The sequence below is a fragment of the Dama dama genome, chromosome 2, assembly GCF_033118175.1.
Source record: "Dama dama isolate Ldn47 chromosome 2, ASM3311817v1, whole genome shotgun sequence".
NCBI lineage: Eukaryota > Metazoa > Chordata > Mammalia > Artiodactyla > Cervidae > Dama > Dama dama.
Genome location: NC_083682.1, coordinates 24,978,408 through 25,004,276, shown reverse-complemented (window position 1 = coordinate 25,004,276; position 25,869 = coordinate 24,978,408). Strand labels below are relative to the sequence as shown.

Genomic DNA, 25,869 nt, shown 5'->3' with positions numbered 1-25,869 from the left:
CAAGTATTCTTGCCTGGAAAATTCCATGGACAGAGTAGCCTAGCAGGCTATATTCCATGGGGTAACAAAAGAGTCAGACATGACTTAGTGACTAAACAACAACAAATTGATTTTGAGATCTTTGCTCAAAAGATAAAAAGAAAGCAAGAGAAAGAAAGAGGGAGGGAAGGAGAAGGGAAGTAAGGCAGGGAGACTGGAGTTTTCTGATGGCCTTGTCTCCAGGCAGCCTCTGTGGCTGCTCGCCCTTCCTAGCAACTGCAGCTATGCTGCATTGTTTGAAGTACTCAATTTTTTCCCCAAATCAAAAGATGAAGGATAAACTCCCAAAACAAAAGGCATTTTTCTTCTAAGGGCTTAGATAAATCATAATTCAAGGACAAAAGAGTCAAGGGTGAGCAATCCCTCAAAAACCGTCTGCAGAACAATTAAGCATTGTCAATAGCACAACTCATTTCTGAAGCACAGACCTGGAGAGCCTTGCCAGCCGGAACTGGAAAGGACCTTGGAATCATCATATTCAAATGCCTCCCTTTACACATGAGGAATCAGTGGTTCACAGAGGGGAAGGGTCATAATTCAAATGCTCACAGACACCAGGGAAACAGGGAGCAAGCTGGGGTCAGATAAGCGACCCCATAGATAGGTTCCAGGAAATATGTGACTTTCCCCTTTAAGAAAACAACAGAGCAAGCTTCCTGACAAATGGCAAATAGCACAGGCCCTCAGCAGAGGGGGTAAGAGTGGAGACCATAGCAAACTGGCAAACTGGACACAGCCTGCCGCAGGGCTGAGTGCTACCCCATTCATTGGTCAGTATCACATAGGCACGTGAGCCTGAAGTTACCAGATCTGTTTGTTGGGGTTTTTTTTAATTTGGATTTGTACTTGCAATGTCATAATTTTTTTTTCATGATGACAACTAATTTGAATTAGTGATAGGCCAAACAGAGCCCTTCTGGAGTCTGAATTGAGCTGCAGGTTTCCGGTGTACATAATCTGGACCAGGGCACTGTGGGCGGCAGGGAGGAGGCGGCCTTCAGCTCAGCCGTCTAACTCACTTTGTGGTCTTCCAGAAACAACTTTTCTTAGGCCTCTGTTTTCTCATCTGAAAGGTGAAGGCGGTCTCTGAACTTTGATCCGACACTCTGCAGTTTTCCAGTATTCTTTACAGACAGAGAGTCTAAGTTAGCAAGGCATTGCGGGCAGAGCGTAATCTGGAGGCAAAAGGCCCACAGACTCCTGTCTCTCTCCACATCCCTGTTCCCCTGAAACTGCCAACATCACTTGTCCAAATGGAGCGTATAGCTTCCCCCACCCATTTAAGTGGCCCCTCAACTAGCTTTACCCGCAGTATACAGCACCACCCCTCACCTGGTTGCCCAAGTCAAAAACCTTGCCCTCACCTTAAATCCCCCCATCCCCCTCCCCCCATCCAATCAGCAAGTCCTGTCAATCCCACCAAATCAGCCCCCTAACTATCTCCCTCCCTTTATTCTTACCCCGTTCCAGGCCAGTCTTCATACTGCAGTCAGAGTTGTCTTCATAAAACACAAGTTCCCAGCTTTAAAATCCTTCCATGGTTGCCTCCTTAAGACGAGGCCCTTGGTTTGGTTTGGTTCTTGACCTTCACCCATGCTCTAGCCTTTTCTCCTGCCTCTGCCCCTGGCGTTGGCAAACTCACGGAGAGAAGACACTGCAAGCTGTTCACCAGTGAGCTCCCAGAACTCACCCCAGGCCTGACCCCTGACAGCCACTTCACTTGCTATTTGATGACTGAGTGAATGAATGACTATATGACTCCAAAGATTCTGCTACTAAATAGCTGTGTGACTCTAGAGCATATGCACACTCTCCATCTGTGAAGTTCCCTGTCCTTACAGGCTGTCATGAGGAGCAAATCAGACAACAGGAATAAATGGGCTTTGGAACCTACAAAAGCAGGATCTAGGCATTAGTTGCTACATGCGTTCCCTGTTCCAATTTCCCAGCTCAGTACCTGCCCCACAGCCTTAGAGTATGAGTTGAATGAGTTAATAAATATAGCATGCTTTGAATAGTACTTGGCACGCTGTAATTACTAAACGAGTAAGTATTACTATGATCCCAGCAGTGACGGCAATGATGACTGGTCATTACAACCCTCTGAGGTGCCAGAGGTAGAGGACATTTTTGGTTGCACTTTTGGTAACAGCCTTCTGACTTCCTTTTGGATGAAATCTCGGGTGAAGTCCGGATGGGACTGTCAATCAAAGTGTGCCCTCCCCCTAGCCAGTGGGGTGAGCCCACAACCAGAACTCAGCCAACCCACCTCTCACTCTCCCAGGGCTCTGAGAAGTCGGAAAGGCAGCTCCTGCATCCTTGGTGGTACCACCTCGATGTCACTGTGCAGAGGCTCCCAACCCTGCAAACTTCCAGAGCTTCCTGACCACTCTCCCTTCCCAAGCATGCTTCTTCAGCCTTCCCTTCCATTCACGAATTTCCCCATGGCCTTCCAATTAATCCCTCTTTGCCAACGGTCATTTCTATGACTTGTTTCCAGAGACCCCATCCATGCACTGCTCTGCAGTCAGGACCCTGGTCAGCCCTGAATTCACTGTGTGCCCTGGAGAGGCATTTCTTCTCTCTGAACCTCAGTACCCTCCTCCTAATGTGGGAGCCTTGACCAGAAGGATGGCCCCCAACCCTGGCCCATCAGCCAGAAGCATTTGGGGGAACTTCCTTAAGGCTGACCCTCTCCTCCATCCTACTGAACCAGATTTTCCAGGGAAAGGCCTGAGAATCCAGATTTTTTTTTAACAGTTCCCCCAAACGATTCTGGGACACAGAGAGTTTGGGAAGCACAGGGCCCCACAGTCTCTGGGGGGGCCCTCTGAGAACAGAAGGGCCGGGAGTCTCGGCGCTTCTATGAGGCTTGCTGCTGTCCCAGACACACACACGGTCTGAGTCCAGATCTCATCACTCTCCCCACTTAGAAACTGCCAGTAGCTTCTCAGCACATCACAATAAAACCCAGAGTCCTCTCAGCCTTCAAGGCCCCCTGCAGCCCGGCTCCTGCCCTCCTCTCCCACCTCATCTCTCAGCCTGGCCTTCCTGCTGTGCCCAGAGGAGAAAGTCCTGCCTGGGTAGGTCCTCCCCTTCCCTGCTCAGCAGCCTCCTTCTGATAACTCAAGTTCCTGTTCAAGGGTTATCTCCTCTGAGAGGCCTTCCCTGAACCCCCAAAGTCCAAAGTCTGTCCCCTCTCCACCTGTGCTCTGCATCATCCCAACTCTCTTTTCTTTTTCTTCACTGCACTTACCACTGTCTGAAGTTAGCCTTTTATTCATTGTTTTCACCCAGTTCGCTGGCAGTGTGTCCCCACCAGAATGTAAATTCTGTGAAGGCAGAGAAGCTGACTGTCCTGTTCCCTAACATGTACTCAAGCTTCTGAAACAATGGCTAACTCAGAGTAGGTGCTCCCGAAAATATTTGTTGAATAAATCTGCTTTGCAGGTGCCCAGAGCAGGGACCATGGGAAAGTCAAAGCTCCAACTCTCACTCCTCCTGACTCAAGTGTTTCTGATGTTTCTTCCTGGGGTTGGCAGCCAGGTGCCCTTGGCTGTCACCTTGAGATGACACCTGTGTTTGTGGCTCTCAGAGGCTTGCCCGAGATCTGTGGCCAGCTCCTACGGAAGCTCACATCACACCCTCACCCACACGCACCCCAGCAATTGGTCTCAGCTCAGCTTCTCCTCTGATAAACCTCACTAACGACCTTGGCTTTTCACCCTTCAGGCTTGCAGCCAGGAAATACGACTCCAGAGGTGAGCTCCTAGGAACACAAAGGATGTCCTCCCTTTAAATCAATTGTTTCACACAAAAACTCCACTTTTTATTTTCCCATCTCCATCTCTACAGGATCTGCTATAAAACCCAAATCGTTGGAAATGGTACTTAGACACTATTCTTAGACCCCTTAAAAGGACTGCCTTCGCAGTCCATCTTTCATCGAAAGATTCCATCAAAATCAGCATCATGAAATCCCTTGACGCATTTGCTATAACAATGACAGTAAGGGCAGGATCTACAGTCAGAAAACCCTCCTGAAGACTTGCTCTGAGAGTTAAGTGCTAGAGCTGCCTCGAGTTCATCATGGAAACGAGTAGAGAAAAAGGAAGAAAATGAGAAAGGAAAGGAAGAGAAAGAAAATATGAGCCCGTAAAAAAAAATGACCTACTTTGCCACTTCAGATATATGGTTCTGTCCTTCCTCTCTGAAATTATCATTTAAGTGTTCGACAAAACTGTTATTGAGTACCTGCTATATATCGGGTATGGTCCATGACACTTGGGATCCAACAGTAATCCAGACAGAAAATGATGCTCCCCATGGTATTCTAGTGGAAGAAGACAGACAATTAAACAATGAGCATATTAAACATATGAAGTATCTAATTTGCAATTCATAAATGAATTTATTACTATAGACTATACTGTAGAACTTCCTGTGTGCTGCATAAAGTATGCAATATTTGAAATACACAATATAGTTAATAAAGCATCCAATATGTTAGAAGATAAAATGTGTCATCATAAAAGCAAAGACAAAAGGAGATCGGGATTGCTGAAGGGAGCAGGAAGAGGCAGATTCCAGTATGAGTTTGGAAGAGGAGTCAGGCTAGACCTCATTGAGAAAGTGACATTGAGCAGATTTGAAGGCTGTGAGGGTATTAGTGCTATTTAATTTGCTGTTTCCCTTCCTTTTTGATATCCAAGAAAATCAGAACCAAATATGAGACTCTAATCCAGTACACTAGAGGAATCCAGAGTGGTCAACAAATGTGTAGTCTTCTGTCCCTTGGAGAGTCAGGACAGGACAGTGGTTAAGGACACGAGTTCCAAAGCCAAACTAGATTTAAATGCTGGCTCTATGACTTCTCTGGTGGCTCAGACAGTAGAGCATCTGACTACAATGTGGGAGACCTGGGTTCGATCCCGGGGTCAGGAAGATCCTCTGGAGAAGGAAATGGCAACCCACTCCAGTACTCTTGCCTGGAAAATCCCATGGACGGAGGAGCCTGATAGGCTACAGTCCATGAGGTCGCAAAGAGTTGGATACGACTGAGTGACTGAACTTTCACTTTTTCTATAACTGACTAGCTACATAACTTTGGTCATCATATTTAATCTCTCAGAGCCTTGGTTCCCTATATCCCCAAATAAAGATAATAAGAGCACCCACCTTGTAGGACTCTTTTAAGGACTAAATGAAATAAGGTACACAAGTTCCTCTGCAGACTGGAAGAACTCAATAAACATCAGCTGTAATGATTAAGCCTTGGTCTTGTCTCTCAAAGTTTATTTACATCTTCCCCTGTCCTGCTTCTCTGTCTCTATTGATATTTTAACATTGTTTTATGGTTTCTACTTCAGTGGTAAGCAACCTCAAATCCTTCGTGGATTGGGGCAGGTTATATATAAGTAAGTAAATAAATAAAAATCTGGATAGGGGAACATTTTCACCAAAGCAAAACATTTCATTACTGATGGAGTGAATTGGAAGAGAAGTCAAAAGCAAGAAATATTGACTCTAACAGTCCATCAGAAACCACCAGCAAGACACTCTCTGGTTACTCAGCCCATCTTTTTCTCTCCCAAACCCCTCTGCCTCTCTCCATCAAGAGAGGGTAGGTGAGTCACACAGAATGATTCAGGAAGCCTAAATCCTCCCAACCTCACAACTACTTCATTGCTGGGGACCTCAGAGAACACTCCTTCTTCGCCATCGGAGACGAGAAAGGAAATCAATGGAGTTGCTTTTATGGTGATGAGATTGAAGAAGACAGGTGCTGGCTAAGTGAAGCATCAGATGTAGGTTAGAATCTCATTACTGCTATTAATTAGTGAGGGCTGTAGCCACAGGGAAGTCCTCTGAGTTCTCTGTGCCTCAATGTCCTCACTGGTAAAAACAACCTCCCTTTTCAAGGGTTTGCGAAGAAGAAAGGAGAGTGCGCACAAGTAACAAGGCTAGCCCTCAATAAATGTTGCTTTCTTTCCTTACCTGTACCCCAGGGCAACGCTCAATGGACTACAGGAATCTGGAAAATTTAAGTAAGAGGATGCACAGGGGAGAAACGGGGTGAGAAGACAAGTTTGAGTATATCCCTAAGCGACAGAAACCCCCTATAAGAACCAAAGGAGAAAGACCATTTTTGATCCCCTCCTATCCTGTAAGTATATTATCATGCTCCTTCCTCGCCATAACCCTTTGACCTGGGCATTGTTAGCCACACCTGACAGCTGGGGCTGGGCTATGAACCCAGAGCACACAGGTGGGAACGCTTAGGAGGCAGCTCTGGCCTTCCAAAGCTGACTTTATGAAGGGCAACAACTAGCTTCCACCATAGGACATCCCAGGTACCACTGACAGCAAGGTCTCCTCTCACCCCCAGAGCCACGCCCTTGTGATGCCTGAGCTGGCTTCAGCAAAAACCTGGGCCATGGTGACCTTGCTGAGGCTCCCTCACGCATCAGCCACCAGGGTCTCTGCTCTATGAGCTTGGGCTTTGGAATCAGCGAGATCTTAATTTGAAACACATACCCCTCATATAACAACTGTGGGATTGTAAGGAAGTCATCTCTTTCCGGTTCCTCTTCTGAAAACGGTGATATCAAAATGCCTGCCTCATGAAGTCACCATGAAGAGCATTGGAAGCATACAAAACAGTGCCCGGCACATACTAAACACTCAGTTATGGTAGCTGCTAATGTTACACTGACACTGTCTGGGGAAAATCAGCCTTATGCTGAAGGACGGAGATGATGCTCTCTGGGAGAGAAAGAGGGTCCTTGAGCACTGGCTGACACGTGGACCCATGCTTTCAGACACACCAAGCATCGTGGCCTGCTGATCTGACATTTAGTCCTTCCCCTTGTCCCACAAGAAACTACCTGGGGATAATAAGACTCAGCTGGGCTCTGTGCCCCTCCTAGAAAACAACAACAAAAAAAGACAAGGCACCGTTGGTACAGAAAACAGAGGAATGAGGGCTGAGTACTTGCGAATATGAGAGAAGGCTCCATGGAGAAGGAGGTGTTTGAACTGGAACTTAAACATTAGGTAAGACATGGAGGGGACGGTATTCCATACAAAACCGTGCCGGCACATACTAAACACTCAATTATGGTAGCTGCTAACGTTACCCTGACACTGTTTGGGGAAAATTAGCCTTATGCTGAAGGACGGAGAAATTCCAGGCTGAAAGCACAGCCTGAACAAAGGCTAGAAATGGGAAAATGCAGTCTGTTTAGAGAAGAGTGTGGTGAGGCTGGAGAACTAGGATGCCAGAGGACTAAGGTGAGAGCTGGAAGTGAAGGGCCAGCGGACCTTGCGGGCAGGAAACACTAAACAAAGGTCATGACTACCATGGAGAAAATGGGGGGAGTGGGTGTGCATTTAAAATAGAGTGGTCACAGAAGCCTGTTTGGGGCGACACTTTTAAGAGGTAAAGGAGCAAGCCATGTGACTATCTCGGGGAAGTTTCCAGGCAGAGAAAATACCCGTGCAAAGGCCCTGAGGCCACAGGGTGGCTACCATGTTGGTGATGCACTAAAAAGGCCCCTGTGACTGGAGCGGTAGGAAGTGAAGCCAAAGAGTTAACCAAAAGGAAGCCAGCTCCTGAGAGGCCTTGCAGGCCGTTACAAGGGCTGTAGCTTTCCCGTGAATGAGTGGAGAGCCGTTGAAGGATTTCCAGAAAAGGAGCAACGCCCTCTGACTTAACGTTTTCAAAGGTTAGCTCTGACAGTAGAGAATCGACTGCAGGGGGCCAAGGGTGGCAGCGGGGAAGGAAGGAGGCTATTGTAGAAACCCAGGCGAATCAGGGTGGTAGCTCTGTGATGGTGCACCTTGGCATCCCCCCCTGTAAAAACGAAGCTGAGGATCCCGGCCCTGTGTGTCTCCCAATATCTCAAAAAGTGGGGACAGAATGGGGCGCCAGCCTGAGGGACGTGGGACTGTGGGGTGCGTGGGCAGCTCCTTGAACTTCCGGCCCCGCGGTGCCCCCCTCCAGAAAGCCTAGACAGATGCACGCCCCGTGACGCGCGTGAGGAGGGGGCGATCCGGCGGAGGCAGGTTTTCACTCCTCAGCGGCGGAACTGGGCAGGGTGGTAAGGCGAGTGCCTCCACCCGCAGTACGGGAGCAGGTCGTGGGCACCCGGCCCTGGGTGCGCCCCGGGTTTGCAACCACTCTGCTGGTGCAGGTGTGGCAATGACATCTTGCGGGCGTCATGCGGGGAGCGCCACAGCACCCCCTCCATACAATTCCCCCAACCCCAGCTATGACCCCTTTGTCTCGCTTTCCCCCGCCCCCCGTCCGTCTGCCTGTCCCCCCTGCACCGGGTTCGGTGCTCACCACCCTGCCGGGGTCCCTCTGACGGCCGCCGTAGCGGCGCGGCCCGGGCCTCGGGGCTCCCGAGAGGAGAAAATCATGAATGAAATGGATGCGGTGCTCCCGCTCCCCCGCCCTCCCTGTCCAGGCAACCTCGGCGCGGGCGCAGTGTCTGCGGGGACTCCAAGCGGAGTTGCGGGGTGCAGGCGCCCGAGATCAGGGTCAGGCAGGGATGAAGGGTCTGTGATCCCGCCCGACTCGGGCCCCGGACGCCGCCGGAGCTCCCCGCCCCCCCGCCCGCCAGCCCCGCGGGCCCTGCGCAATTCCCGGGGAGCCGCGCAAGCCCGCCCGGGGGCGGGGCGGAGCCGGGGCCGAGGGTGCCGAGCGACCCGGCGGCTGCGCCCGAGACTCTGCAGCCGAAGCGCGTTTGGCGAGGCGGCCCGGCGAGGGAGCGCGCACGGAGCGCGGGACAGAGCGCAGGGCAGACGGACCCACGGACGGACGGACGCCCCCGCACACGCAGACGCGCAGAGCTCCGCGAGGTCCCCGTCACATACACACATTCACACACTCGCGCTGACACACACAGGGACACACGCACACTCGCGCGCGCACATCCTCCCGCCAGCCTGCCCGCCCGCTCGCCGGCGCCCGGAGCCCTCTGGCCGGTAAGTGCGGCGCCTCTGTCGGCGCCTTTGTGTGGGGAGCAGGGAGGTGGAGGGCGCAGGGTCCCTCCAAGGGAGGCCCGGCAACTGAGATCTCCTCCAGACCCCCGGGCGGAGAAGCCGGCGCCCGCCCCCGCCACGCCCCCATGGGGCTCCCGACGCCCCCGGACTGGGGGAGGGGTCCTCCACGCCCGGGAGGGGACCCGGCGCTGGGGAGAGGAGAGGGAGCAGCAGCCACTCCCCGCGAAGCTCGTGCGCGGTTCCCGGGAGGGGAGGGATCGCGATGGCGGTCCCGGGTCCGAGCCTCTGCCGCTGTGGCGGGTGCGCGGCTCCCGGCTGCATTACCTCTCCAGGGTCCGAAGCTCCGGGGGGAGGTTGGAGATCGCCGCTAGCCCGCTGGCCTTGTTAACCGTGGCTCCCAGCCTTCGCTTCGCCTCCCCCGACCGTGTAGCTTAAACCACCAGTTCCCCCACCCACCCCCAAAATAAAAGCCCAGCGCGTTCCCCTCCCCCAGTGTGCCCCTCCGGCCGGCTGAGGCCCAGACTCCTGCAAAACCTGGAGATTGCTCGGGTCAGAGCTCTGAGGGGCTTACCTTCCCAGGGATCGTGTGGCTTTCGAGGGTCAGGACCAGGTGAACCCTGGGAATTCATTTAGCCCCCTCATTCTACAGATGGGGAAACTGAGGCCCAGGGAGGTGGCTTGACCAAGGTCACAGGAGGGTTCAAGGCAAAGCCTGCCTTAGAATCTAGCGTCCCTGGCTTTCAGACTTACTTCCTCTCCTAAACAATTCCATCCTTATCCTCACCGAAACCCTAGAACATAAACATTTACCTCAGTGTATCAGTAAAGTCTTTGTGATTCCAGCCCTGCCCCCCTCACCCCCTTGGAGTGGCAGGTGCCATTCATTGGCTACCATATTTACTGTTTAAAAAAAAGGCTAGCCTTCAATTTACCTCTTTCAGCCTCACAGGAGATCTCTCTTAAGCAGGTACTCCAGGTTTGAGATTTAGTTTGGGAGAATGAAGCAGACCTGGACAGGAGATCAGATTCCAGGGTCTCAGTCCTGTTCCCCAGAAATCCCAGAACCGGTGTCCTCAATTGGACCAGGTGGTGTTGTGGTTGAGGAGCCATCACCCGCCCCCCCAACACTTTGACCTCACGATATGCCTTCCCCCTCACTCTCCACTGCTCCTTAAGGGCCTCAGCCTTCTGATCCAGCCGAGCTCCCTTCATCATCCCTTTGCAGAGGTCTCCAGGGCCTTCCTGTCCGGCCATCTCTCCCTCCTTGATGTGTGTTGCATGCAGCCTCTTGGTACTGCTGATGGAGCTGCTGGGGGACGGCGGGGGGCTTGAGTTACAGCCCCATCAGGCTCGGGTGGTGGATCAGGGCAAGGCTCCCTCAAGGGCAGCTGGGTGTCCCCAAAGCTGAACCCCGTGCCTGGTGCAGAGAGGTGTCCTGAGAGGTGTGTTGATGGAGTGAGTGCAAGGTGGCTGGTGAATGGATGAAGTCAGTCACCTTTGAAAAGACTGTTGGATGGGGCAGTTGGCAAGGACAATATTTGGTCTCTAGGGGCCCGAGGCTCTTGTCTCGAGAGCTTCCTTCTTGAGGGAGCAGCCTGGCAAGGAGCAGAGACAGGGTGACCAGCTGGCATCACTCCAGGAGCAACCACTCATATTGTTGTGTATGTAAAGGGTATAGTGCTCCAGAAGCACCATTTGCATAGACTTCATAATGAGTGGTGGCCCCTGAGTTGCAATTGCAACGCGGTGTCTCTCACCCTCAGAGTGAAGAGATCTGGGTTCCAGGTCTCCTTCCTGGCTGGACAATTTCAGTGAATGCTTATAACCTCTCTGGGTCTAAATTTCTTCACTCAAAAAATAAGATCATTGGATTGGAGATTTTCAGGATAGCTTTCAGGTCTGAACTGTTAGTGTGGTGGGGGGAGGGAGGAAGCACTAATTTATATAACTGCTGTGGGCCTGGTTTTCCTCTTCTATTACTCTATGATGAGATCATTTATGTAGGGTACTTAGCACAGTGCCTGGGGCATAGGAAAAACTCCGAATAGGTAGCTATTAATACCATTTAGGCCCTGGCCTTACGGATATACCCTCCACTTCTTCTCTTCTTAAAGATTGCTCAAGGACATGAGATTTTAGATCCTGAAAGGCCCTGTCTCTCAAAAAAATCCCTCCTCCACTGATCTATTCCTGGACTTAGGGCTCAGCCAGCATAGGACATCCATGAAGCTTCCTAGGGGAAGGCGCACTTTTGTTTATCAGTTATTTCATGCCTAAGGGTGATTGAATTTGATCACTTATATACAAAGTTTTTTTTACAGGCTGTCGCTTACATATTTGATCTTATGATATCAATAGTATTATTATTCCCACTTTATAGATGGGGAAGTTAAAACTCAGAGTTTAAACTGTTCTCTTTCTTCTGTGTCACTTTGCCTCTCCTTTCCTGAAACCTGTCCTGAAAGAGACAGCTGACCCCTTGGACAGAGTTGAGAAGGAAGGCTTTATTCTTCTTGAAGATGAGAAGTGGCTTCTTGGAGAAGCTTGGTAGCATTGGAGCTGGGTCTGAATGATTTGTATGGTGGAAGGGAGGAGGGAAATATTACAAGTAGTGAAAACAGCAAGAGCAGAGAGCTGGTGGTAGGGGCTTCTAGGACAAGTGTAGAAACTGGAAAGTGGTTCATTCCCACTGGAGCAAAAAAGGATGAAAGAGGAGCTGTGAGAAGGAAGGCTGGGTAGGAATATGGAGGCAGTGGCTGGGGCAGGAGTGTCAAGCCAAGGGCTCGGCCTTTAGTTTTTGAGTAGGGGAGAGACGTGATCAGACATGGCCATTCGGAAACTCACTCTGGCTGCACAGAACAGATTGGAGGAGGAGAGCCTGCTGGCACGGAGCTCGGGTAGGAAACAATGACAGTCCTACAGGTAAGAGATAAGGAGGGTCTGGGCGGGGTGGGAGCAGGGGAGGTTTGTAAGAATGAGGAGAAAGAGGATTTGGTGCAGAGGCCACAGTGTCAGAATCAGCAGTGGACTGGATATGGGAGGAGAGAAGAGAGGAATGAGAAATCATGGCAAGGCTTGGAACCTGAGTGGCTGAGCATCCATTCACAGAGTCCAACAGGAAGGGGGGAGGAGGCCCAGGAGTCGGGGGCCATGATCTGACAGGGCACCAGGACAGCTCCTGCAAAGCTGGCTCACCGAGCACCCCAAACTGTCCAGAACCCGTTGCTTCATTCATTATTCACATAGAAACATCTGTTGCGCGAGGTTGTTCTAGACTCCGCAGAGACGCATTGCTAAAAAAGATGAACTACCTCTACCAAGGGAGACAGAAAAGAAAACATAAGCAAAGGATAACATTTCAAGAGGTGAGCGACACTCTGGAGACAGATACAACCCAGTGAGGGGTGACTGTGGGGAAGAGCTTTACCCTTAAATAGAATTGTCTTCAAGGAAGTGAAAACATTGAAAGTCCTTTGAAAGTCCTGAATGGAGTGAGCAGGAGACCTTGGGGAAGAGGATTCTAGGAAGAGGAGACCACAAGTGCAAAGACCTCTGGGTAAGAATAGCTTGGTGTTTTCAGGGAACAGCAAGTGTGGCTATAAAACATAGGTCAAGAGGGAGGGTGGGAAGGAAAAATGGAGAGGGGGCAGGCCCAGATCACACAGGCCTGAGTAATAAGAAATCGCATGATGTTAATGGATCCAAGAGAATTAAAGTCCCATTCTCCATGTGTGTTTCACGCCCAGAGAACCAAGCCTGACTCTCAGCAGTTGCTCACTAAATAGTTGTCTAACAAGTAGGAAACCACCATTTGTGTAGGCAGCTTTTTGGTATTGGTGGTGGTATTCAGTTGCTCAGTTGTGTCCGAATCTTTGTGACCTCATAGACTGCAGCACTCCGGGCTCCTCTGTCCTCCGCTCTCTCCCGGAGTTTGCTCAAATTCATGTCCATTGAGTTGAGATGCTGTCTAACCTTCTCTTTCTCTTAAAGCCTCATATCTTGGGCTAAATAAAGATATTGTAGCATAGTCAGGTAAGGGGACAGTAAGCTGTGTATGATCAAAATGATAAAGCTCAGATGATCTGAATATCTGTGGTATCTTTCAAGTATGAAAGTTTGAGTCACGTCTGCGTATTCAGTGTGACTGTTGACTAAGATGAAATGGTAAAACATACCTGAAATTGTTATAGCCATGCTTTCCGGGAAACAAACTCACTCAGAAGGACAATACAGATAGTGGAGTGCAGTTTATTACACCGGCGGGCCCAAGGCAGAGTCTCCTCTTAGCCAAGGGCCCCGACCAGCATTTGTGAAAATCTTTTATACCCCATGTGTAGGTGTCCAAACCCACCACCCCAATTCCCTTGAGACTTACATAAACAAAGGTAGGGTAAATACAACTACAGTAACCCCATCATTCACGTGTTACGTGTTCAAACAGTCAATAATCAATAAGCCCGCAGTTACATTCCAAACAGTTAATAATCAATAAGCTTGTGGTCACGTTCCAACCAGTTAATAAGAGATAAGCCTGTGATTACATCCTGATAGATACGGAAAAAGTTTATGACCTGTCCGGAGACAGGGGTGTTTACGGTATGTTTCCTCTTAGGCAATGAGTAACCTGGATGTGATCTTCAAGATTCCCCTGTCTGGAGGGGGTCTTATCCTTCCATTGTCGTTCCCACAGGCACTAAGCAGAGAGTTCAGAGTCCACTGGAGAGGCAGCCGAGCACGATCAGCACAGATAGGCCTGAGATGGAGTCCTGGCCCTATGAATTCCTTCTTCAAAATGATTGTAATACAGTTAAAATGGTAACCTTTTATGGTCTTCCCTCATCACCTTTCCTGTGCAAATATACAGCCTTTTGGTTTCATTTCAGATTTTCCCTTGTGCAACTAACTCATGCCCTCAGCCATTTCCCTTGTAGAGATTTTAAAGAAACTCATCTCAAGCACAAAGGCCCATATTGACAGGACAAGGAATTATCATCTTCTTCAATAAATTGACAGATTCCAAAGAAGGCAGAGAGGGCGGTGGGGAGAAAGAAGCTATTTATAGAAGTATAAATTCTTCAAGTACCTAATTAATTGTTTAAATGGATCTACAAGTAGGAATGGAAAAACTCCAGAAGATGGTTAATCGTTTAAAGCATTTTGTCTGCATTAAGTTGAACACAGGATATGTGTGAACATTTCAAAATATATGGCATCTTTTACCAATAATTTAACCCACACACCAGGAGAGAGATTCTTACCAGGAAGGGTTGGCATAGCTATCCGTGTGTATATATCTGTTCAGTCCAAAGCTTACTTGTGATTAAGTGAGCTGGGACAAAGTCAGTCCCCTCTCCCAGACTGTTTCCCTGTCTCTAGGAGGTAAGGCTTGGGTTTCTAGGGCCCTTGAGGCGTTAAACAGTGCTCTGTGATATCTGTAGGCCCACACTATTGTCTTCCCAGAGGACAGTGACCAGTGTCGCAGTGTGGGGGTGTGGCTCCCTGTGACCCTCAGATGATGTGACATATGGGAGGCAGACAAGTGGTCCTGTCACAGAGGAGATGGGATGCTTCCATCAAGCAGACAGAACCAGATACTAGGCTGGACCTTCTGAGGGGGCAAGTTGACAGGCAATCTAAATCTGAGAAGCATAGACTCTCTCTAGGTGCCCTGGTCCAAATTCCATCTGATTTCTGCATGTCTTATTATTTCTAGGGACTGGAAACTCAGGTCAGCTGAAGGGAAAAAAAAAACACTTAACCCTCCTTTTAATTTTTGCACAGTACCATCACCAAAAAGCGCTTCCTTACCATCAACCGTGGCATTGTGGAAAATAAGGTCTTCCCCCATTCTTCAATATTATCTCCATCTTTTTTGCATCTGATGAGGTGTGGGATGAGTACCTTGGCCAACAATGTCTGGCAAAGCTGCAGAAATCCCAGACTCTTAGAAGAAAGCTTTTCCCACTCATCTGTGGCACATAGAATCAGAGCCATCTTCCTTCCTGTGTCCCCCCTTGACACAGTCTAGACTTAAGTTTCTGTAGCTGGGGTGTAGCACATTGAGTTGGGAAGGGATCCCCTCAAGCTAGACACAGGGGATCCACAATTTGTAAGTGAGCAGTGTCTTAGTAAAAATTCCTGACTTTGGCCTAATGAAGGGCATCGACTTCTTGACCATATCTGGTTACTGTGATGGCAACATGCAGACCTTCATGTGATGAGATGATTGGCTGAAAGACCTAGAGAGACATGCTGTACCAAGCTTAAAGATGTTTTTCTTAAGAGTGGAAATGTTCTTTTTCTACCCCCAATTCTCTGGAAGCCACTCAGGAGGGATTCAGTGGACTTCAGTGGTGGGCAGCATGTGGCTGTCTGGAGTGGACCCAAAGATTTCATCATCTGCCTAGGAGAGTGGTCCAGTCTTTAAAAAATAAGTTATACCATAAAAATAATAGAAGTATACTGTAGAATTAAATGTAAGATGAACCATGATTTTATTTGTCCTATTCTGTTTCTGTAACTTTAACCCATTCTGTTTCTTCTACAGATCTGTACCTTTTAATAGTTGAAATCAGTCCACATCTAGTTTTGTACCCAGCATTTTTTAGTTAACATTTTCTCATAACTTTTGTGCTCATATATGACCTTCTTCCATCCTCAGTGGCTTTAGCATACTTTACTTAGCCATTTCTTATTTGGTGGACATACTCAGTAGTGAACATCTTCACGAACAAACTCTTCCATCTCAGATCCTCAAGGCTTCTGATTTAACCATCCCCAAGAGGGTGGACAGGACTGGGGTGCTGGGGAGGGGGAAGAGGAGAAGAAGGTTAAAGAACGTGTTGGCCGTGAACAGATGCAGGTTGATTTCATGGGTGCTGATGACATGGCCCTGTATCCTGAGGAGGAAAGAGAACAGTGGACACCAGAGCTAGAGCCAAGGAGAGGATGGAGAGGGAGATTATGGGCCAGGAGGCCAGAGTCACAGGCATTAGGGGTGTGATAGAGGGGTGTCAGATTGCAGATGGAGTCCCTCCAGTGTTTTGATGATTTGGTTTGGGGTGCCTCTTTTAAATTAGGAAGCAATACATAACATGTACTATTGTAACCATTCTAAGGATGTAGGTTAGTAGCCTTAAATACATTCATACTGTTGTACAACCATCATCACCATGTATCCATAGAACTCTTCACATTGCAAAACTGAAACTCTGTACCCATTAAACTATAAGTCCTCATTCCCCCCACCCCAGTCTCTGATAACCTCTTTCTACTTTCTGTCTATAAATTCACATATTCTAGGTACCTTGTATAAGTGGAATCATATGCCATTTGTCCTTTTGTGGCTTACTTATTTCACTTAGCATATTTTCAAGGTTCACCCATGTTGTAACATGTGTCAGAATTTCCTTCCTTTTTAAGACTGAATAATAGTCCATTGTATGTATATGCCACATTTGTTCATCCCTTCATCTGTTGATGGACACTGGGGTTGCTTCTACCTTTTGATTGTTGTGAATAATGCTGTTATGAACATTGACATGCAGGTACCTACTTGAACCCGTGCTTCCAATTATTTGGGGTACATGCCTAGAATTGGAATTGCTAGATCAAATGATACGTCTATATTTAACTTTTTGAGGAACCACAGGGTGGTTTTTATTAAGGATTTTTGTGTACTCATCGAAAAAGACCACTAAATGAAGTCTTAGGAGTGGAGGGTCCAGGAAGAAACCATTAATTTTTCTAAGTAAATTTTGTGTAGGTTTCTCCATGGCGTTGGAGGGAAGAGAGAAAAGGGAACAGAATACAAATGAATCCACCCTCCATTTCTGAAGAATTATTGTGATTTAGAGGCACCGTGGGTGGAAAAAGAAAGCTCTCAGGAGAGATCTTTCAGAGCTGGGATTCATTCACACATGCAGGTATTTACTGAGCCAGGAAATCAACCTGCCGTGGGGACCCTGCCCACAAGGAACTTGTGTGTATCTGTTGGGGTCACCAGTGAGTATCCAGGCAACAGTGGTCTGTACAGATGCTCACTATGGTAGCCATAAGTACTAACATTTCTGAGTGCTTACTACGTTATCTCACTGATCTTTTATCACGGTTCATTGCAGAAAAGTTTTTATTGTCCTCAGTGTATTGAAAAAGACTCAGAGAGCTTAAGTAACTTGCCAGAAACACACAGCAAGTAAGTGACAGAGCAGGAATTCACACCTAGGTGTGTAACTGTGCTCTGGTGATGAGCTGAGGACTGTGGGGACCCAGGAGAGGCACCTGCCCAGCGTGGAGGTCAGAGAAGGCTTCCGGAAGGAAGGGGTCAAGTGAGCATTTTGGTGGAAGTTGGCTGTGTTCTTCTGTGGCTCATGATTTCAGATCATGGTTTTTGGTAGGAGCAGGGGCAGCATCCAGCCCTGCTTCCTGTGCCTCTGGTCTCCCAAGGCGCTCCCAAACCCCTGCTCCAACTGCATTGAGACTACATTTCAGAGGAAGATGCTCAGAGTCAGCATCCCCAGTGCTTATTGAGGCAGGGAGGCCAGCGTGGGGCATGTCCTTTTCCCTCTGACATTTGCTGCCTCTGACTCCCTTAGCTACCCTCCTTCCAACCCCTTCTGGGATGCCTTAGAGGGACACCCCAGGGTGCCTCCCAGGTCTGGAGTTGGCCAAATACAAGGCCCAGGAGTGGCCGTGGAAGTCACATATCCACCTCTGTGTCACTTCACACCCAAGATACCTGGACCCGTGGGCTCCCATCACCTCAAAGCCCCGCCTTCCCAGAACCCAGAAGTTGCCAGTTCTCTCTGCTCTTTGAATCCGTTGTAGCTCCCTGTGGCCTACTGCAGTGTTTCTCAACAAGGACCCTGCTGATCTGTAGGTGGGGAGTTCTTTATTATGACAGCATCCCTGGCCACTCCCCTGGATATTTCCCAGGAGCACCCTTCAGTCATCATGACAACCGAGAATGCTCACACACATTTGAACGTCTGTTTTATGAGCAGGAAGATGTATAGACCTTCAGCGTTGCATTCAGTGAGTTTTGATGACTATATGAGGTGGAATAACCATCACCAGGATTGGGATGTGGGATGTTTCCATCACCTCTCAGAGTTCCTTCTTTCTCCATCAGTCAGTACCCGCCCCCAGAGGGAACCATCCTCGCCACGTCTGTCACTGGAGATGACTTTTGTCTGTTGTTGATCTTGGTATAAACGAACTCAGGTAGCGTGTGGTCTTTGTGTCATAAGTAGTTTTTGAAATCCATCTGTATTGTTACACCCCCACTCTCCCCGACACATGCAGATCTCTAAATGCCAACTAGAATGGCAGTCCTTGTCTTTATCCTACCAAGGGAAAGTGGGCTGTGAGTTAAAGTCTGTGTGTGTTCACAGGATACACGAAGCCCTCAGCCATGAGATATGAGGCCCCCTCCTGCCCACTGTCCAGCCACACGGAGGGGCCTTCCCAGCTCATCTTGCCCTTTCACCTCTTCTGGCCTTTGGCGCTGCAGTCTTCTCTGCCTGGAACAGCCTCTGCATGGTCTGGTGAATTCTCCTGGTCCTTTGGTCCTTGGGATGCTCAGACATCAATTCCCCATGCAGCTTCCTGAATTTTCCCGCTGTGCCCTCCCAGGCACCCATGTCCCACAGCCTCCATTGACATTTAGCACCTATCCAACTCTGCTCACAGGACTGCAAGCTGGTTGAGGGCAGGACTGGGGCTTAGTCATCCGTATATCCTCACAGGTCCAACACACAGAGCCTGATAGAAAAGAAACAGATTTAAGATTATAGCAGGTCCTGTCTCAAGATTACTTAGAGGCAAATTGGGTCTAAAACAGCTGTGCAAAATATATCCAAACCACCCTCTGAAATTGATCAAAGAAAGGTGGTGGGAAAAAAAGTGTAATCTCTGACCACAAATGATAAATGTAGCATGAAACTCACTGCAGTGAGGCAGAAAGCTCCAGCCCTTGCCTAGAGGATCTGGATTCATGGGAAAGCCATGGACATTAATAAGTGCAAAGTGATACAGTTCAGGGAGTCAAGGGGATGGGCAAAAGAGTAGAGCCAATCAAGGAAGGCTGCCTGGAGGAGGTGAGTTTCAAAGGTCTTTCAAAGAGGAGTCTGTTGAGCCAGAGCTACATAATCAAGGGTAATCTGTAGAAAGCCTTAAAGCATGAGCCAAGGCAGCCTGGATCATGGTCTGATCTGTCTTCTTGTGACTTTGGTCCTGAGTCTCACATAGGCCCCCTTCCCTCACCTTTCACTCCTTTTCATTCACTTCTTCCTTCCCTCTTTTCTCCTATTTAATCTCCTTCTCATCTTCTTTACAAACTTGAATGTGCAGAAGGAGCTGGATGTACATTGCTTGGCCTTCCATCCCATCCTCGGTGTGCTGGACTCCCCATCTTGGAGGAGATAGAAGGAGGCCCATCTCCTATCCCCCCACCCCCAGCCTGGGCCGCTCACAGCAGTCAAGGTTATGGACAAGAGAGCCAGGCAGCAGCCCAGGCTGGAGTGTGGTCCGTGGCCAGGTGCCGAGTTACAGATCCAAACACTAGGGGAAGGATTCAGCTGGAAGAGAGGTCAGTGTGCGCTGGATTCCCTGGGGAGGCTTCCCGGAGGTGGCATGAGCTTCGGCAGGCCCTGGCCACAGCTCAGGGGAGAGGAGCTGGGAGGCCGGTCCGGGAAGGAGGACCAGGGGAGACACGGGCTGAGAAGCAACAGTGAGCACAGCTGGGAAGTGGAACAGTGTTCATGATGGAAGATGATCTGGGGAACCCCACGAAATTGGGTTTACAGCTCTTTGTGCCTCGCCCTTTCAGGGCCCTGTGTCCGACCCAGGGGGACCCCGAAACTGCCCAGGGTTCTCCAAAGAGAAGAGAGCAGTTCTGCCGGAGAGGCCCCGTTCATCCTCAAGGGAGCCTCTTCTGCAGGGCTCTCCTTAGCTCCAGGACACCCGGCAGAGCCTAAGGAAACAGCTTTGCAGCTGGTGGCACCGCCTGGTATGGAGTGCAGGAGTGGCTCCCGTGCGGGGTTGACTTGGAGGGGCGTGGGAGAGGCAGCTTTGAAGCAGGTCAGCGTGGTGACAGGGAGCCCTCCCCTGGCGCCAGGTCTCTAGATCCTTTTCAGCCTTGAATCCTGGCTTCTTTTTTTCTCTTTCCTATTCCATTCAACTTCCTGGCTCATGCGGTATCCTCTCTCCTAGCAAAGGTGCCTCAGACCCAGCTCACATTTCCAAACAGTTTCCATCTTGCGTCCCCCTGAGGCTCTGACTGCGTCTCAGTTTTGCCGGAGTCTTTTACCAAACCCTGAAGTGGCAGCACAGAAGGGTGACCTGAGGGGCTCGGGGTGGGGGCCCTGATGGAGGGCTAGACCCCACAGTGAGGTGTGGCAGGAGCCAGAGTTCTCCCTAGCCGCAGGTGGGAACAGACCTGGCTCTGTACCCCAGCCCCCTCCTTTCCAAGTGCATACGAGCGCTGTGAGAGGTGGTTCTGCAGGTGATGGAGAGAGGAGCAGATGCCAGACAGGATCTTCGTGGACAATCCAGAGCAATGCACAGGCAGCCCTGGCATTCAGGCCCAAGGCTGGCATCAGGGACATCTGGGGCTAAAACCAGAGGCAGGTAGAGATCAGAAGCCCAGAATCATTTGTGATGATCAGGGTGTGTATGTCACCAGCACTGGCTAGGTCAGGATTCTAGTTCTGTTTGGAGTGGGCAGGGCTGCAAGAGTGGACAAAGCCTCAGTCCTAGAAGGAAGATGACCGAGACAGAGATTCTGCCTGCCAGGGCATCAGGCGGAAGGCCAGGTGCTGGGATGGGGCCAGTGTCAGAGCCAGATGAGCAAGAGTGAGACTGAGTGTTGTGAAAATAATAGTGTTAGTTAACACTTGGTAGCTCAATGGTAAAGAATCTGCCTGCCAATGCAGGAGATGCGGGTTTGCTCTCTGGGTCAGGAAGATCCCCTGGAGAAGGAAATGGCAACCCACTCTAATATTCTTGCCTGGGAAATCCCATGGACAGAGGATCCTGGCAGGCTGCAGTCCATGGGGTCACAAAAGGGCTGGACACGACTTAGTGACTAAACAGCAACAACAGCACTTGTGTAGTGCGATCTGTGCTACTGGCCCATTTTACAGATGAGGAAACTGAGGCACCAAGCGTTTGAGTCAAACTTCTGACCTCTTCCAAGACTGGCAGCAGGGCCCCTCACATTCACAGCTTGACATCAGCCATGGTGGGAGCATTTACACCAGGGAAATTGGCAAATGCCACAAATTATAGCTTTTAAAATTTTTATTTATTTTCTGAGAACCCGTTTGTTCACATACCACAAGGCTCAGAGGGTAAAGAATCCACCTGCAATGCAGGAGACCTGGGTTTGATCCCTGGGTTGGGAAGATTCCCGTGGAGAAGGGAACAGCTACCCACTCTAATTTTCTTGCCTGGAGGAATCCATGGACAGAGGAGCCTGGCAGGCTACAGTCCATGGGGTCGCAGAGAGTCGGACACGACTGAGCGACTTTCACTTCACTTCAGGCTCATTCCGGAGCCTCCATGAACCTCACCTATGGGTGAAAAGGCTTGTATTAACTGAAAAGCAGGCAACGCCTAACACACTAGCCTTTCTAAGAGCTGACTGGACCCTGTCTAAGCATTTTACATGCATCTCGTGTAAAAACTTCATGTAAGGATCACTCAATCTCCCTGAGACCCTCTGAAGTGTAGACACCGCTTTCCCTATTTCACAGATGAGGAAGCTGCGCTGCAGAGAAGTCCAGTATCTTCATCTAAGATCAGGCAGTCTACAAGGGAGCCTTGACTCAGATTTGGCCGCCCAGTCCCAAAGCCTGTGTTTTGTGGCGTTTTTGATGAACCATTTATACACACTCAAACCCTAGCCTTATTTGCATTTATTTTTTCAAGAATAGATCTTGAATATCTTCCTGGTGCCAGACAGAGTATTAAGTGAGGAAACAGGAACGTCCACATCAGAGGCCGTGCACCTGGTGGTTTCAATAAAGCCTGGGTCTGGGGTGGAGGCAAACTGAATTTGAAGCCTGCTTCTGGTGCTTACCAACTGGGTGACCTTGAGCAAGTGACTCAGTCTCTCCAAGCCCTCATCTCCACATGTGTGTAGGAGGGGGCTGACAACTGTGTTTAGCTCATAGGGCTATGGTGAGAGATGAGTGATGTAACACATGTACAGTATTGGCACAGTATCCAGCACTCCCTAAGCACTCGATAAAAGGAAACTGCCGTGATTACAGTCCACAGGTTTGTGTTTGGGTAGCTCCGTGTGAGGTGGGGATACAGGCATCCGTAGATAATCACCGAGGGACTTCCCTGGTGGTCTAGTGGTTAAGATTCCTCCATTGCAGGGGACACGGGTTCAGTCCCTGGTTGGGGAACTAAGATCCTGCATGCCATGTGGCATGGCCAAAAAAAAATAATAATAATTAAAAAATGATCACTGAATAGAGCATGAAAACCGAGGGAGTACCCGGTTCTTTCTAAGGGAGTCAGGGAGGGTACTGCTGAGGCCACATTTGAACAGTGTCTTGAAAGGGTCTTAAAGAGTTTTTCAAGCAGAGAAGGGGAACGGGGGCTTTTCCCTGAAGGGCGAAGTGCATTCCAAGGCATCCTGAGTAGGAGAAAGCATCTAACAGAATGGAAACAAAAAAACACTCCCCTCCCAAGAGATGTGATCATGCTTTCACATTTGTAATTGTCTGTTTCCTCCTTGTAAGTTAAACTGTATACCTTGGGTGGAGAAAGAGGGGGCAGAAGGGGGGCGTTTTCAGAATCTTGGAGGGCAGAGGGTTAAACCAGATGACCTTTCAGCCCTGAAATCCCACTCTTTGATTGCACATCTTCTGGTCTCCTGTCCACCACACAGATACAACTGTCTGCAATAGATACTGACCCACACGGGGAGCTGGGCCTGTGTCAGTCACTGACTGGGGTGGGAAAGCTCCCCTTTCCCCCCACCCACCCCCCACCCCCGACTCTCCCCCTCAGCCCCACCCATGGACCAAAGCCTTGTTTCCCTGCTGCTGGGACCGCCCTCTGCTGATTCCCTGCTGCTCCGCCAGCCCTGCCTCATCAAACCTTGATATACCCCCAGAATCAAAACGTGAGGCCTTCAGGAAAGGCCCTTAAATGTCATTAAATTAATTTTTTTAAATTTTCATTTGTGAATGCTGTGACTCAGATTAGAGGAAGTGACTGGCTCAGGGTCACACGCTGGACTGGAGCCCAGGGCTGCTGTGCCCTTGGCCCTGGAGTGCGTGTGTTCCTCCAGTCGCGGAGCACGGCTGCTACTATCGCGCACACTCTGCACTCCAGCCAGTCTCCCGAGGTGGGCTCTCTGGGCTGCTGCTTCAGGTGGAGCAACCTGAGGCCAGGGTCCAGGGCAGGGCTTCCTTCTGTTCCGGGGGAGGACATACGAGGTAACGGCCTTGCAGCTGTGAACTCCTTCAGAGCCCTGGGGGCAGGAGTCTCCCCCGGGCTTCTTCACTAAGTCACCTGCTGTATGAGTCTAGCTGAGTCACTTCACCACCTGAGCCTCAGTTTCTTCATCTGTAAAATGGGGGTGCGGCTCCCAAAGAACTAGGTGAGGATTGTTTCAAAGAACATGCGCAAGGTAACTGCTGTAGTCTGCCATTTCATTCATGTTCACTCTCTTCCTATTTTCAGAGTGTTGTTTGCAACGAAGACCAAAAGCCAGAAGAGAAGAGAGCTGAGGACTATGGGCAGCAAGAGGCCGACCTGTCACTACTAGCTGTGTGCCCTTGGGCAGGTCACTGGACTTCTCCGAATCTCCATTTCCTCATCTGGAAACTACAAGGTAATGATCGTGTGTTCCTTCTAGGGCTGTTGTGAAGATTAAGGTCTGCCTTATGTCTCTGGAAAGAAGGGGAGGGAGGAGGAAAACATAAAGGAAGAACATGACAAATCAGTACCTCGGAAGATGTCCCTGTCCACACTCCCTTCCCACGTGCTCTGGTCAGACTGAATCTCTTTCCAGCCGTTTGAGCGAGCCCTGCTTCCTCTCAACTCCAGGCCCCTTCACGGGCCTTCCTTCTGCCTGGGACACCCCAGCTGCCCCTCTATCACTCCACAAGTCCTGACCCCCACCCCTCCTTCGTGTCTCCTCATCGGTTCCTTCCTGGGAACCTTCCCTGACTCTCCTGCCTGTCTCGGGGCCTCACCAGCAGCCCCCACACCCTGCACTTCTCCCATCAAGCAGGCCACCTGTCTTCCATTGCCTTTTGCTTCCCTGTGCTCCCCCTCTGTGCTCTGAGAGCCTGTACTTCGCTGTATCCTCAGGGCCTCACCCTGTGGCCCGCACATAGTAGGTATTCGGTCATCACTAGTCAAACGCATGAGTGTTCCAGACCCTGAATCAGACTCACGTGAAAGATGGAAAACCCTTTCCACCTTGCCCAGCCCCCACCCCTTTGCAGCCTGGGCCTGTCCAGCACCCCTTCGTCTCCCCTCCCCTTGGCTGTCTGCCACGCCCATGCCACTGACTGTCACCATCAGAGCAGGGTGGAGAAGCTGTCATCATTCATCAGGGCACGTCCCAAGCAGAGAACTCTCAGACCCTGTGTTTGGGATCCAGAGCTCTCGTGAGTTTGCAGTCTGCTGAGACGTGGGGACAGATGGCTGGACAGTGGACAGCTGGGCAGGGAGGGTAGGCAGCTTGGCAGGATGGAAATAGCAGTGAACTAAGCATTGGGAGTCCTGGGCTGAGAGCCTATTGATCCACGAGTTTGCTGCACGCATCAATCTGAACACTGTGGTTGCCAGCAACAGAAACTATCAAACTCCTTGTTAGGAGGCTTTGGGGTGTGACACAGGATGACGGGTAACTGACCTCTGGTTTTGGATCCTCCCTGTGGCAGGGGACTGGCAGAGCACCTGGGGAAAAGAGAGGCAACTCCCAAAAGGGAATCAGGGTTTTTTAACCACCTGAAAACAGTTGTTCACACCCTTTGTGACCTGAGGCAAGTACTTAATCTCCCTTGCCTCTGTTTCCCTTTGGGGATATCCTAAAGCAGGCCTCTTTCCTCCATTCATGTCTTGTGTGCTTTGTCCAGAGAAAACTTTCTGCCCTGGCTGCAGATGGTGATGAGGAGGTAACTGAGCACCTATGTGCTTCGCTGCCACCATCCGGGGAAGGAAGGCGAGGCCGCTCCACCTGCCGACTCTAAAGCACATGGCTCATTTGCAGGAGGCGGTCAGCCTGGTTCTCCATGAAGCAAGCATGTGCTCTGCCCCTGCACATTGAACGTGCAGATGAGAACCTGGGTGGCATTCTGGGTCCCTTTCTGGCCATGACATGGCCGTCTTCTCCAGGTTGGGGAGCTCCTGGCTAGGTTCTGCCCACCCAGAACCCTCAAAACCACTACCCCGAAGACCCTGCCACTGCCCTCCATCTGACCTTTAGCATGTACATCAACAGGCTTGGGCCCTGAACACCTGGGATGCAGGGGTGGCTGACGGGGTGAACGTGCTCTCAAGTCACTGATAGGGGAGGCAGGGGCACAAACAGCTAACTGTAGCAGCAGAACAAAGTCAGAGGCAGAGAGGAGCATGCGCTGGTGTGGGGTGGGAGTGGAGATGGGAGAGCTTAATTCTTCCCCGGAGATCAGGAGGTGCTTCATGGAAGAGGTGATGGGGAGAATTAGTAAAATTTGACAGGAGGGGGAAAGAAACATCAGGCATGAGCAGAGGCCTGGAAGTGGGAGTGGACAGGTTTTGTTCTGAGGACGTGGCCGTGTAATGGGATTCAAGCTTTGGGAGGCGGTA

General features: G+C 50.1%; 1 protein-coding gene across 1 annotated transcript in view; it reads left to right on the top strand.

Moving 5' to 3' along the window:
- The first annotated feature begins 8,802 nt into the window (after positions 1 to 8,802).
- The window catches only part of PTPN5 (protein tyrosine phosphatase non-receptor type 5), a 54,938-nt gene continuing 37,871 nt past the window's right edge, over positions 8,803 to 25,869 (top strand). The window contains exons 1-2 of the mRNA XM_061158389.1: positions 8,803 to 9,030; positions 23,752 to 23,902. The gene's annotated coding sequence lies outside the window, so the exon portion shown is untranslated. The remainder of the gene's footprint in view (positions 9,031 to 23,751; positions 23,903 to 25,869) is intronic.